This window comes from Chiloscyllium plagiosum, unplaced genomic scaffold, assembly GCF_037043375.1.
Source record: "Chiloscyllium plagiosum isolate Xiang-an unplaced genomic scaffold, Cpla_swu_hap1 HiC_scaffold_49, whole genome shotgun sequence".
Taxonomy (NCBI): domain Eukaryota; kingdom Metazoa; phylum Chordata; class Chondrichthyes; order Orectolobiformes; family Hemiscylliidae; genus Chiloscyllium; species Chiloscyllium plagiosum.
The window spans coordinates 2,296,855-2,310,812 of NW_028270187.1; the positions used below are offsets into that span (position 1 = coordinate 2,296,855).

The 13,958-nt window shown below is 42.5% G+C and overlaps 1 protein-coding gene across 5 annotated transcripts in view; it reads right to left on the reverse strand.

Annotated features, from left to right (window-relative positions):
• LOC122544517 (high affinity immunoglobulin gamma Fc receptor I-like) overlaps positions 1 to 13,958 on the reverse strand; it is a 64,856-nt gene that overhangs the window by 2,291 nt on the left and 48,607 nt on the right. For 2 of the 5 annotated variants that reach the window (XR_015755049.1, XR_015755047.1), the window contains one exon: positions 11,173 to 11,316. The exons of 1 other annotated variant lie outside the window; for it this stretch is intronic. The gene's annotated coding sequence lies outside the window, so the exon portion shown is untranslated. Of the gene's footprint in view, positions 1 to 11,172; positions 11,385 to 13,958 lie in introns of all 5 variants that reach the window. 2 more of the 5 variants (XR_015755046.1, XR_015755045.1) reach the window with 1 other exon arrangement.

The window sequence follows — 13,958 nt, forward strand, 5'->3', positions numbered from 1 at the left end:
GGTTAGAGGATTGGTCAGCACAAATATAAACGAAATATGATCATTAGAATAATAGCTGATTGCGCATCAGTCAAAGAAACCAGATTCATTTGCAACTCGTGACACGGAACATTTACAGTAAAACGTTCCCATATTTCTCTCTCTTATTTTCTCCAGCTGATTGTTCCAGCAGTTCCCGGAAGCACAGGTAAGTCAGTGAGGTGGTTCGCAACTTCTAACAGCATTCAAACACATTCTGAATGGACTAAAATCACTCTACGGTACAAACCCAGACATTTTACATTTGTCAGACAAATTGGATCAAATGCACTTTTGTTGAAGAAAGCGAGGACTGCAGATGCTGGAGATCAGAGTCGATAGTGTGGTGTTGGCAAAGCAAAGCAGGTCAGCCAGCAGCTGAGGAGCAGAAGAATCGATATTCAGGGGATAAGGCATTCATCATGAATTAGCCTCATGCTTCTGCTCGAAATGTTGATTCTCCTGCTCCTCAGATGCTGCTTGACCTGGTGTACTTTTCCAGCACCACACTTTCGAAATGGACTTTTGTGTCTGACTCTTTTGCGAATTTAAAGCACGACAGTTCAAATCGAGGACACTCTCTCAATTTCTGTAGTTGGAAGAATAGAAAAAGGCAAGTTATCATCGGAATGGGAGAGAAAGTTTAAAATGTGTTTGTACAGAGGGATCAGGCTGTCTTTATGTACGAATCCCAAAAAGTAGCAGACAGCTACAGTAAGTGTTAAGGCAGGCATTAATTGCAAAGGGACAGAGTATGAATGTATTGAAGTGCTGCTGCAACTGTACAAGACATTGGAGTTTCCATGTACACAGTCCTCCACAGAGTTTTGGTCCCCTTTCTTGAGGAGAGATGTAGTTGAACTGGGGGGAGTTCAGGGGAGATTCATTAAATAGTATACCAAGCAGAAAAATGTGTCTTATGAGGAGAAGCTGTTACAATTTTATCTCTTTACTTGAGGATAGATGTAATTATACTGCAGGCAATTGAGAGAAGATTCTCTCTATCATTTCCAGAGATGAAGGATGTCTTAGATAAGTTTAAAATCACACAACACCAGGTTATAGTCCAACAGGTTTAATTGGAAACACACTAGCTTTCGGAGCGACGCTCCTTCATCAGGTGATTGTGTAATAAGGATTGTGTAATGCACACAATCACCTGATAAAGGAGCATCGCTCCGAAAGCTAGTGTGCTTCCAATTAAACCTGTTGGACTATAAACTGGTGTTGTGTGATTTCTAACTTTGTACACCCCAGTCCAACACCGGCATCTCCGAATCATGTCTTAGATAAGAGCAGGTTCTGCGGAGTTTGCACGAGAGGCGATCTAACTGAGAGATAGAAAACCCGAAAGGGGGGATTGACAAAAGAGATGGAGACAGGCTGTTTCATCATGTGGGACAATCTAGAATGAGAGGCGATCGTTTCAGTTGAACGGAGTGAGGCAGCTCAAAAACAGAAGTAAGGAGGAATGAAAACACTCAAATGAGGAGAGGTATGTGAATCTGTGGGAATGCAAAACCCAATCCCCACTGGATATTGAATAAATAAAAGTAGGCGACAGACAAAATTTTAATAAGTGACAGGTCAAAGGGAATGGTGGCAGCAAAATGGAGTTGAGGCCGAGATGTGATTAGCCAACATTGTTTTGAATTGGGGAGCCAGCTCCTAATGGGCTAAATAGACACAACATGGAGGCATAGTGTTAGTTAGTAATGAATAAATGAAGCAAAACTAATGGGAGGTAAAAATGAACTTTGATTTAACAAAATAGGTTTTAATTCGTGAACATTTCAAAATAAAGAAAAAAGTTATTCAACACAAATTTGGTGATGAATGCTGTTTGAAAGTAAATGAAATGCACTTTAATGTAGGTGGATACAATTCTAAAGGGGGATCAGGAGCAGGGGTATATGCGTGCAGAACAGTGAAGGTGGCAACACAGGAGGAGAGCGGTTAATTAAGCTCACAGTGTCCTCAGCTTTATCAGATTACATTACAGTGTGGAAACAGGCCCTTCGGCCCAACAAGTCCACACTGACCCGCTGAAGCTCAACACACCCACACCCCTACATTTACCCCTTACCTAACACTACGGGAAATTTAGTATGGCCAATTCACCTAATCTGCACATCTTTGGACTGTGGGAGGAAACCGGAGCAAACCCACACAGACACGGGGAGAATGTGCAAACTCCACACAGTCAGTCGCCTGAGGCGGGAACTGAACCCGGGTCTCTGGCGCTGTGAGGCAGCAGTGCTAACCACTGTGCTACCGTGCCGTCCATTATTAATCAAGTGTAGAGCCCGAGAGCAACGAGATGATATTGAACTTGTACCAGACACTTGTTAGACCTCAGCTGAAGTATCAGAGAGAGTGATAATTAGTAGGTTGTGGTTTAACCTGTTAGTTACCTAGCCTCAGACAATAGCAGAGGTGGAGAAGGTGAGTCCTTCATAGTAACCTCAGCCAGCGAGAGATTCAAACCCATGCTGTCGATGTTACTCTACGTTCCAAACAAACCATCCAGCCAACTCAGCTAACCCAACACTGAACGTAAAGAAGAGCGCTGAAAATAAATTAATTATGGCGAGAGCACAAGCAGTGAATGGAGAATACTCGATCATGATGATCAGTTGAAACGTGGGGGATACATTTTTTATCTGTCGGTCATTTATTTGACACCTTAACTTTGGAGACAACAGAAACTGAATTTAGAAATACGGTTGAAGAAGAGAATTGGCCTTTTGTTAGCCAGCCAGGTTTGGTTCAAGGCACCTTATTCGTGGAAGGATGTTTAAACCCTGGAGACAGTGTGGAGGAGAATGATCACAACGATGAGGGATTTTAGATACAGGGAAAGGTTCAAGAGATTAAGTTTATTCTCTTTCGAGCAGAAAAGATGAAGTGGTGACCTTACTGAGAAGTTGAAAGTTAAGAACAGTTCTGACAGAGGAAAGAACGTTATTATTTCCCACCTTTGGTCTATTAATAACTGGCTGCTCAGAATTTCAAGATGGTTAGTAAGAGGGTGAGATGAGAAGAAACGTTTTATTTCAGAGAGTTGTTGGGTTTAGAATGTCCTTCCTGGGAGAGTGGTGGAGCTGGATTCCATGGGAGCTTTCAAAAGAGGTCAAATCAATTGAACGGTGTGTGTGAATCTGTGAGCTGACAATTCAACACCGTCATCCATTGGCCAGCGTTCATGCTGGTATTCGTCTGACTGGGAAGCTCAACAAAACCAAATCTCTTTCTGAAAGCGCTGGAGAGAAACTCACTCTATTTTCTTTACAAACGAGAAGGTTGCTGTAGGATGGGGACATGATAAGGGGTGAAACGTGAGCATTGTTGTAGAGCAGACAGACTTCGGGTTTCAGGTAAATAATTTTTTGAAGTTTTAATCACAGGTAAACAGAGTGTTTGAGAAGGCATTTAGAACACCTGCCATCGTTGCTCAGACCACTGAGTTTTGAAGTTCGGACACCATTCTGTGGTTGTACGGGATATTGGTGTTCTGGTATACAGTGTCTAGTTCTGATTTCTCTGTTATAGGAGGATATTATTAAGCTGGAGTGTGTTCAGAAAAGATGCACCAGAATATAGGTGGGAATGGAGAGTTTGAGTTAAATGAGAGGCTGGATGGGCTGGAACTACTTTCACCGGAACATAGAGGTTTGAGGAGTGACTTTATAGACGTTTATGGAGTCATGAAAGGTATAGATCAGGAGAATAGCAGGTGTCTTTTCTCTCGGGTGAGTGACTTGAAAACTGAGGGTAATTTTAAAGTGTTAGGAGAAAGGTTTAAAAGAAAAGCATGAGCAACAGCTTTTTTCTTGCACCGAGAGGGGTCCGTGTGTGCAATGATCTTGCAGAGGAAGTGGTGAATGTGGGTACATTTACAACGTTTAAAGGCATCTGAGGAAGTACGTGGACTGGAAAGGTTTGGAGAGATATGGACCAAATACTGCCAAGTGTGACTAGTTTAGTTTAGGAGCATGTTTAGAAGAACATATCCAATACATTAGCTCAACAAAAAAAAAAATCCCCTCTCTCGCACATTGAAAACTAACAACTGATCTAGCATTCCCTGCTGCTTGTGGAAGAGGCGTCCAATCCTCTCCCACCGTTTGTGTGGAGAAGTGCTTCCTCACATATCTCCCAAATGGTCTGGTACTAATTCACAAACTATGCCGTCCCTACTACTAGAACCTCCAACCAGTGAAAATCGTTTTTATTTACCCACCCGGCCTTTTCCTTTCAACATCGTCCATCAAATCATCACTTAAAACGCTAAACAAGAGGAAAAACAGGCCTTATTTGTCTAATATCCACTCATACCTTGACGTCCAGGTAACATTCTTGTAATCTTATGCTGTACTTCCTCCCAGGTCAATCCATCCTTCCTCAGGTGTAGTGCCCAGATCTGTTCTAAGTGGGGTCTAACCAGGGTTTTGTATAACTTCAGCATCCCTTCTGTATCCTTCTACACCTTTCCTCTCGGTATAAAGGCCAACATTTAATTAGCTTTCTTCAGGCAACACATTTCATAAATAAAGAGAAACCCAGAAATTTTTGGAGAAACTCAGCAGGGACAGATATTATTTACCACCTGAAAACAACTTTCTATTTTTTCTTTGGATTCTTTAGTTTTGAGCTGTGCTGGAGGTATGTACTATCCAATAAAGAACAAGGGCACACGATGACAACTATTCATTTTGTTTACAACCCTTGAAATTCTCGAACAAGGGTCATAATCTGAGAATTAATATTAAACGGCAGAAAATCAAACGGTTTCCGTATATCTGAGGAAGGCTGTGTGTGATGGGTATGGCTCAACTTGGAATTTGTAGGGCACAACCTGGGATCCATCTGAGGAAGACAGAACAATATTGATTCTTCGTGATTTCATTTCTCTATTACTTAGCGGCATTTATGTGGCCAGAAGCTGTCCTGATTGAGCCATTCCAAGTATCTCAGTTACAGGTCAGGAGTGTGAGGGAATGCTCCACACTTGCCTGGATGGTTGCAGCTCCAAAATAGTCGAAAAGCTCGATACCATCCAAGAGACAAAGCAGGCCTGGTTATTGACACAACATTCAAAAGCATCCATTCCTTCCACAACCAAAGAGCAGTAGCAGCAGTATGTACCATCTATAAGATGCACTGCGAAGTTCACCAAAGATCCTCAGACAAAGATCACCAAAGATCCAAACCCTAAACCACTTCCATCTAGAAGGACAAATGCAGCAGATACATGGGAACACCCACCCACTACAAGTCCCCTTTGGGCCACTCAGTGTCCTGACTTGGAAATATAACCCCGCTCCTTCAGTGTCATTGTGTCAAATTCCTGGAATTCCTTCCCTCAGGGCAATGCGTGTCTATCTACAGCGCATAGACTGCAGAAGTTCAAGAAAGCAACTCATCCCTACCTTCTTAAGGGGGCAACTAGTCATGCGTTGGGCGATAATCGCTGGGCCCAGAGGATGATGCCCACGTGCCATGAATGAATAATATTTTTTAAAATTTTAAATTTTGTCAGGGCCTCCACCTTTCCCATTGTTAGTTTGTTCTGGGAAAGTGGGTGCAAACTTAATAGTGAACGTTGACGAAAAATACCCATACAACGTTATTCAGTCATTTGGTCCATAATCTACTTTGAACAAGGTTGACATAGAGCCAAGAACTTAAGTTTACATTACTGCTGGGTTGGTTGGCTGACCCTAATTATCACTCCATAATTAATTTTAATGCATCGTTAGTTGTTGTTTTAACATTCTGTTCTCTAATTCTTCGATTCACTTTGCTTATTGTTTCTCTATATTAGATGACTCAATAATAATTGGCAGTTTGGTGTACTCGGTCGTGACTATCTCAAAGCCATGAAAAGATGGTAAAGGATACAATGAATATATTGTTATCACATTTCTGGCGCAGTGAAAGTGGAGATTTTCTGTGGTTTATCTCAAACCCTCAAAAGACCCAGCCACTTATAAACATCGCTGGTGTTTCACTTGCCCATAGTAATGGAGCGAACATCGTTTGAATTTATTAATAACCAATAGTGTTTGCTATTCATCTAAATCATACTCATGTTCCCTCTGTGTCAACTAAATTGACAACAGGGCGATGTGAATTGAAGGAAGAATGTTACGCTGATGGTTAATTGCTATATTGTTCATCTTATTTTGAGGGAATTTTGGGCCCTGGAGCATCAAGCTGATTATTGCCACAGTGCAACAGCTTAATGTCTGAAGTGGCATGTTCTGCCATTGGGCTCTGGGGCAAGGAGCCATTTGCTCTGGGCCTCGTATCATTCACATGGGGAGCATTGCCATCTCATTGCCGTGAGTGTTTCTCTGACGACACAAAGATAGATGGAAGGACAGGTAGTGTTGAGGAAGCAGGAGGCTGCAGAAGGACCAAGACAGGTTTGGGGAGTGGGAAACGAAATGGCAGATAGAATAGAATGTAGGAAAGTAGGCGGTCATGCACTTTCGTAGGAAAATTAGAGGCATAGACTGTGTTCTAAATGGGGAAAGATTTGGGAAATGGGAGGCACAATGGGACTTTGGAGTCCGAGTTCAGGATTATCTTCAGGTTCACAGGCAGGTCTGGTTGGCAGTTAGGAAGGCAAACGTAATGTTAGATTTCATTTAGAGAGGGTTATAATGCAAGACCAGTGATGTACTGCTGAGACTGCACTTGAAATATTGGAAGCAGTTTTGGGCCCTCGACTGAAGGATGTGCTGAACTTGGAGGGAGTCCAGAGGGGGTTTACAAGAAAGATCCCAGGGCGGAGGAATTTGTCAAATGAGGAGAGGTTGACGACTCTGGGTCTGGACTCAATGGAGTTTAGAAGGATGAGGGAGAATCTGATTGAAACTTACAGATTGGAGAGGCCCGGAGAGAGTGGACATGGAAAAGATGTTTCCACGGGTAGGATAGACTAGAACCTAAGGGCTCAGCTTCATATTGAAGGGACGACCCTTTAGAACTGAGATGAGGAGGAATTTCTTCAACCAGAGAGTGGGGAATGTGTGGAACTCATTACCATAGAGGTCTGCCATTAAATGTTGTTAACACTGAGATAGATAAGTTCTTCATCAGTAAGGGTATCAAGTGCTCCCGAGAGATGGTAGGAGAATGGGATTGAGAAACATAATAGTCATGATGGAATGGCGGAGCAGACTTGATGGCCGAATGTCTGTTAAATCTTGTGGTCTTGGTTACTGAGTGATTAATAGCCTGTGATGCATCGCACAGGTGAGTCCGTCAAATTTAGAGCTTTCTGAGCACATGCTATGAGTCACCCACACTAAAACGTCTTTAGGCAGCTGGACGACCAACACAACATACGGGAGCCCTCGGGAGCCTGCTTTCCCCCGTTTTATCCGCTGTGGCTGATATCATCTCAGCCTCAACTCCAGTTTCCTGCACTCGTTTCCTTTAATCCATCACTGATTAACAATCTGTCTTATTTTGTGTCCCGACATGTTCCACACACTGTGTGCGTTTTGCAGCCGGTGTGTGTGTGTGTGTGGGGGTGGGGTGGGGGAGGGGGGAGGGTGGGGGGCGGTGGGGGTTGTGGTGAGAGTTCTGCTGAATCCCACAGATTCCCACTCCCTCTCCCTTGGAGAAAAAACATTCTTCCCCATCTCTGTTTTCAATCTGTCTCACTCCTTTCTCCTGAAACAATAACCTTCTCGTTCTAGATTGTCCAACATGAGGAAACATCCTCTCTCCATTTCCTTTGTCAATCCCACATCCTCTGGCATCTTACATCCCTCAATGAGACTTTGTCTCCTCCTCTAAAGTCCAGAGCGTATCGGCCTAAACTGCTCAATCTTTCTTTTGACTGTGACTAGGCCAGGCTTTGTCTCAATTCACTCAGCAAGATGTCAACTCCAAAGACGGACTTGTCTTGAGAAGCCACTTGAATATGTGTCCTGCGCACAACACTCAGTGGTTCAATTTATTCCACTGTTGTGCGAACTAACCTTTGATGAGAGAGATTTGCGATTTTGTGCTGGCCATTCCTATCTTGCATATCCTTTTGATCTCCTGGTCAATTGGTCGAGGTAGATAAGCCAATGAATTAAATGAACTCTAAATATTTTCCTAAAAATATGTTGAGCTAGATATAATAACAGGATCATTCTCCAGCCCTATCTTTATTGCCCTCTAACTTCATCACATTTAGTACATGCCAAGCTCTCTTTACATACATCACATGGAATCTACCTCTATAACGATCTCAGGCTGCACATTCCAATCTGACCAACTCTTTGAGCAAAGAAATTTATCCTTATCTCACTCTTAGCTCACTTGCTGACAATCTTGAAATTGTGACCCCGGTTACTGATATACCAACGAGTAGAAAGAGAACATTCTTCTTTCCCCTGTCAAAATTCTTCATAATGTTGAATACCGTCATAAACTTCCCCTTTAATTTTCTCTGCTCCAAGAAGTATAAGCACTATATCACTAATCTTTCCATGCATATAAAATCCTTAGTTCCTGTTATCATATTAGTATATCTCCAAAGAACACTCTACAGGGCTTGAACATCTTTCTTTAAATAAGGTGCCGAGAACTAAACGCAAATGTGATCTGAGCAATGATTTGTAGAGGTGTAACATCGCTTCCTCGGTTTTATACTCGATGCCTCTATTTCTGACCACGTGGATTCTTTGAGCCATCTTCACAACAGTTTCAACTTGCCTGGCCACCTTCACAAATTGCTACACGTGAACCCTGATATCCCTTTGCTCCACTACTCCCCTCAAAGACGTTCCATTGAACCAGCATTGTTGCCGTGTGTTTCTGGTAGCAAAATGCATTACCTTGCATTTCTCTGCATTGGAATTCATCTGCCAGTTTCTGCCCATTTGTCCAACTTGTCAATAACCCTGTGAAGTCTCTCAGCGTCATTCACACAATCCACTATTCTCCCTGCAAATTTAGAGATTATATCCTCAACAGCCAACCCCTAATCATTTACATAACCAATGTAGTTTTCAATTTGTAACTGTCATTTTCTTCGACGTGGCTATGAGTGCATGTACGGGTCTGTTCGGGCTGTGATTTGAGATTGTCAATATTAATCCGTACCTCTCAGTTTCTCCTGTGTGAGTATGCGAATGCAGTTACCAATCTATAACTTTCATTTTCTGCCTTGTCAATATGTGAATTTACTTATCGATTTCTATCTGTCAGTTCCAGTTTGGTGAACGTGAACAGTGCACGTGACAATATGTATCTGTGAGTTTTGCTCTGTGAATATGAGTGTCGTCATCAGACTGTGCCTGCCCGTTTAAGCTCTGTGAAACTGGGAACGTAGTTATCATTCTGTTCCTTTCCGTTTTAACTTTTTGAATGAGAGAGTGGTTACTAATCTATCCATGACAGTTACTCTATTGCGAATATGTGACTTAATTGAACAGAAACGGATCGATGGAGACTGATAGTAACACATTTGCATCGCAGTAACTGTATTCCATCATTTGTTTGTTTCTGCAAAATGAATGAGCGAGTGTAAATATCAGTCTGTACTTCGGAGTTTCTACTCTTGTGTATCAAAGTGGCCTAGTTCTCTGATATTCGCTGTGTTGTGTGATTCAGTCCGTGATAGTTAGAGACTGGGTCTTAATATCTTCTGCAGTTTGTAATTTATGAGTTGTCAGTCTGCGGAGGTGAGTGGGGAGAGAATACATAGAGCGACGGCAGAAGGTGGAATGCTTTATTCTGAGAAACATTTCGAATCAGGGGCACACGTTTCCTGTTTCTGTTGACAGTCAGTTCAAACCGAGACATCTGGTTTCATTTTGGACCCAGACACTTTTGTTTTTCTTTGTGTGGGTGTTAGAGTTTTATTCTGCATGTCAGTCTATTCCTGCATGATTTTTAAAAAATCAATACACAACACAACAGCATGTCATCGCCTTTCTACCCGACATCAGAAAAACTGATATGCTACAGCACAGGAGCAGACCATTCAGCCTATTATGTCTGTACTGTGCCATTACATTATGCATCAATTCCGCAGGAAATTTTGAAATGTGAACTTCATCTACTCATTGTGACTGTAAAAAGGAAAATTTGACATCAGTTCTGCACTTATCTGACTTTTAATAAGTATAGTCCCAGTTTTGATGAATTTCGCTCTATTCTCCGATATTCAGCTGTAGTTTTGTGTCTAAGTGCAGCATAAACTCTGTAAATAAACTCGTTTCAATGACATTAAGTTGTATTGCATTTCAGTCTCATTTTCTTTTCACTGTGTGTGTGTCCGTGTGTGTGTCTGTGTGTGTGTGTGTGTGTGTGTGTGTAAAATGGACTTTATGATTCACTACTGAGCACTGTAATAATTTGATATCCTCAGCCGTGATCAGTGGTTTTGAGCGTCAATTCATATTGGAAGCAATTGAGGCTAAATTTCTTTGTTTTTTTCTTTGCAGCATCCACTGGCTGTGTGTCAGTGAGATTTCTCTTGTGCTGCCACTCTGTATCTCAGTTCACGTCTCCTGTAGTGAATGGGAAACAGCCGAAGTTCTTTAATTGTTGCTGCCTGTAGGAATCGCTTGCAAGTAAAAATGTAACACACTGCTATAGAAGGGAGACTATGCTATTCATCAGAGTCAAGTTAAGTAGGAAACACAATGGAATTCTGTATCTTACGTCGTGCAGAATATAACACAGAGTGATGACATAAAAGTGTTAGTGTTCAGAATACCATTAGTTTTCTTTTGTTTCAGTGCACAGTGATGTACTTTTCTGAATGCTGCTGAAGTAACAATCAGTGTAAACTGAGTCCATTTAAATCTAAGTGAAAGTGCGATGAGCAGTTCAATTGCATTGGCGCTGAGTGAGCATAATGTTCCTTGTACAGAAAAGGCAATTGAATAATTCACTTCTATTTTCTAATTTAGAAAGGGCATTACCCTACCCTGTAGTGTGCTGATGCATTCTCTGCAATGCTCTTATGTTGCTGTATGGCAGGGAGGAGGAATGCAAACTGAATTTTATTTTCAGTTATGCAGTGCAGAATATTTAACCTGTCAAATTTAATTTATTGAACAAGCGACACAGTTAACTCTGCTTGAAAACAAAATGAACAGTTTTACAAACAACCAATTTTGGCTTTTTACTTACCTTTCATCACTGCATTGAAGGATGGACATTCGACGTCATTGATACAATGTGACAATTGCAGGCAGATTTCTTGCTTTTTTGGGTAAAGCATCGTCAGGATTATCAGGAAAATGTAAACCTCTTTGTAGAAAATTAAAACCAATTCTGAAAGAGGTATACGATTGTATTTAAAGAAAACAGTTACTTGTGGGACGATAAAACAAAGAGCAGTCCTGCAACATGAAGAAATTGAGAATGATGTGGTTATAAAGGTGAAGATGGCAGCCTCTCTGCTACAATGATCCATTTATACAAATGAAATGCTGTCTGATCAGGATAAGAATTGTTAGCTGGTTGTTTCTGCTCGGTGCAAACTCAAATGAGCCCTTATTTCTGATAAAGGGCTTTTGCCTGAAACGTAGATTTTTCTGCTCCTTGGATGCTGCCTGATCTGCTGTGCTTTTCCAGCACCACTTAATCTTGACTCTCTACCTCTCGCTGTTTGGTGAAAAATCACATAGCACCAGGTTTTATTCCAGCAGGTTTATTTGATAGTACTAGCTTTCAGAGGTCTGCTCCTTCATCAGCAACTTACAATTTAGTACTCATTATTTTATATCGCTTAACCATGGCAACTCTGTTCCGAGGAATACAACGACAACCCCTCCTGATAGCTACAATTCTTTCCCTAATCTATCTCTCACTCCCTGAATTTTGCCCTATCTCTCTTTCTCTTAATTCTACCCCCACCTCACTCCCTCAAACATGCCAAATCTATCTCTCACTCCCTCAATTCTGCCCCATCTCTCTCTCTCTGTCAATCCTGCCACCATTTCTTTCCCTCAATCCTGCCCCGATCTCCCTCTCTATCTCTTTTTCTCTCCCTCAATCCTGCCTGCATTTCTCTCTGTCTACCCCAATCCTGCCCCTCTCTCTCTCTCTCTCTCTCTTTCTAACTCTCACTCTCTCTCTGACAGACAGACACACACACACAAAATCTGGCCCCCATCTATATCTCTCTGCCTCCATCCTGCCGCTATCTCTTTCTCTTTTTCTCTCTCATTTTCTCAATTACAACCCCATCTCTTTCCCTCAATCCTGCCCCATCTCTCTCCCTTAATCTTGCCTCAAAGCTCTCCCTCTCCCTCAATCCTGTCTCCATCTTGTTTCCTCAATCCTGCTCCCATCTCTCCCTGTCTTTGTTTCCATTAATCCTGGCCACGTCTCTCTGTGTATCCCTAAGTCCTTCCCCTATCTCACTCACACAATCCTGCCCCCATCTCGGTCGATCAGTCCTGCACCCATCTCCCTGCCTCAATCCTGCCCTTATATGTCTCCCTCAATTCTTTCCTCATCTCTCTCCCTCAATTATACAGCCACCCCTCTCACTTTCCCTCAATCCTGAACCCATCTCTCTCGCTCAATCCTGCCTTATTTCTCTCTCTTAATCAGGCTCCATTTTCTCTCCCTCAATCCTGCCACATCTCTCTCTCTCAATCCTGCTCCATCTATCTCTCTCTACCTCTCCCTTAATCCTTCCCCATCTCCGTCCCTCAATCCTGCCCCCATCTCTCCATGTGCCTCCCTCAAACCAGCCCACATCTCTCTCCCCCATCTCTCCCTCAATTCTACCACGTCTCTCTTTCTATGTCGTCTGAACAACATGGCTCTGACATCTAATTTGCTTATGATTGATCTGATAGACAAACACACACAATGTTTCATTTATATAGAAGTCTGTAACGGTATCTTAGAGAAAATGAGCAGGCAAAAGGCAATCATATGCATGATTGCGTGGAATCCAAATGCTAAATCGACGTTTCCCTCTCTGGGAGGGTAATTACTTCAAGGAGGCAATTAATGTCTCCTTTGGCTTTCCTCAAAAGCAAAATAAATGAGTCCGTGGTGTTAGTGAGCTGGGAAAGATCCCACCCAAACCATTTCCAACTCGATACTTACAGCCTGAGATGATCTATCTCCCCGAGCGTGCTACAAACTGATTTCTCTCAACATCCCCCTTTCCGCCAATTTTCGCACTTTAACTGCGAGCAGTAAAGGGAGTTCAGCAGACGTCAAATCATACATAATGGGGACAGGCCCTTCAGCCCAACTCGTCCATGCTGACCATGTTTCCCAAACTAAACTAGTCCCATTTACCTGCAGTTGGCCTATATTCTGCTAAACATTCCTATCCTTGTACCTGTACAAATGTATTTTAAATGTTACCACTTTACCACTTCCTCTGGAGGCTTGGTCCATACATGCACCGCCCTCTGTGTGAAGACGTTCCCCTTCGGCCCCTTGTAAATCTTGCCACTCTCACCTTAAACCATTGCCCTCCAGTGTTGGACTCCATTATCTGGAGGAACGTCCTTGGCTATTCACCCTATCCGTGCCCCTCATGATCTTATTCATGATTTGAAGGTCACCCGTCAGCCTCAGATGCTCCAGGGAAAGAAGTCCCAACCTATCCAGCCTCTCTCTATAACTCAAATCTTTCAGTACTGGTAGCATCCTTTCCAAACTTTACTGCACCCTTTACAGGTCAATAGCATCCTTACCGTAACATCTCAGGCATTTCTATTTCATTCATTAGCGGGCTTTGCATCAGGATCGATTTCTACAATATATTCTTCAAAGGGAGTGGATTGCTTCCAGTTTTTCTTCCACTTTCTCTTCCATTAATAAGGCAGAAAAGTATGACTAACCTGTGCACAGCCTTTCCAAAGGGTACATGACCCTTGAGGTACGGACCCCAATAATGACCCACCCATGTCAGGCACCAGCGAGACAATCTAAAGGGGGAG